Genomic DNA, 1,031 nt, shown 5'->3' with positions numbered 1-1,031 from the left:
CTATATACAATAATAGAAAACAAAATGTCAATCCATCCAAAGAATTAAATATACAGCTTTTATTCAAGAAAAATAAAACATTTCACAACTTGGGATAATCAATGTTCCCTCTAAAGCTGCGCGCGCGCGGCCGCGCACTTCTCCCCGCTGCCGCAAGAAGAAATAATGTGCCGCCGGCACACCTACATGAGTTGGGAAAGCTATTTGCGAAAGCGAAGTATTGCAAGCTCGGGGTAAACCGCTATACGAGTTGATATCACGATAGAGTAAGAACCGGTGCAGCGGGGTTTACAGTTTCGTAGCAAGGGAATGATGTGCCCCGCCAAATGCGTCGGTTGAAACCGAATATTAATGTTGCGTAGCCTACGAAATAGCTCAACTCGAAGCAGCCGACGCAAACGCAAAATAATGGACATGTGAAATAAAACTCATCAGTATTAAAGAAGAGGGCTTGATAAGTGCTGGAAATCCGCGGGATGATGGCGGTAACAAAACTCAGAGACATTTACGATCCGCACAGGTGTAGTGTACCGACTCTACATCATAGGATGTTTAGATAGTATAGAAGATTGGCGGTTCACGTTTTTTTGTTTTATATTTAACACAGATCTCAGTTTAGTAGCCAGTTTCTATTCTGCCTATTCTATTTCTTCCTATATTCTATTCTATCAGTTTAAATCTTCCAGTTTGTTTTTGATATTATATTATATTTAGGTATATATTATTAACCTAATAAATAATTGACCTTGTTTTTTTAATGGAATCTCTGCTCATCAAAGGATGTATTTATTTTTATCAATACAGAAGAAAAAACAGTAATATTGTGAAACATTATTTCCGAACTATCTTAATAGTTTCCCTCATTTTTAATATAAACAAAATATAATTTGCTACGTGGGCAAATGGCTATCATTAAGCGTGTTACTCAGCCTTCAGTTGCTAATTTATTATCAGTGATGAATCTGTTGTGCTGCTTAATATTTTTACTTTTTTTATTTTTATTTTTTTGGAACGTTTTACTTTTTTCTATG

The sequence above is a fragment of the Cyprinus carpio genome, chromosome B9 (assembly GCF_018340385.1).
Source record: "Cyprinus carpio isolate SPL01 chromosome B9, ASM1834038v1, whole genome shotgun sequence".
Taxonomy (NCBI): Eukaryota; Metazoa; Chordata; class Actinopteri; order Cypriniformes; family Cyprinidae; genus Cyprinus; species Cyprinus carpio.
This window is presented reverse-complemented; position numbering follows the sequence as displayed.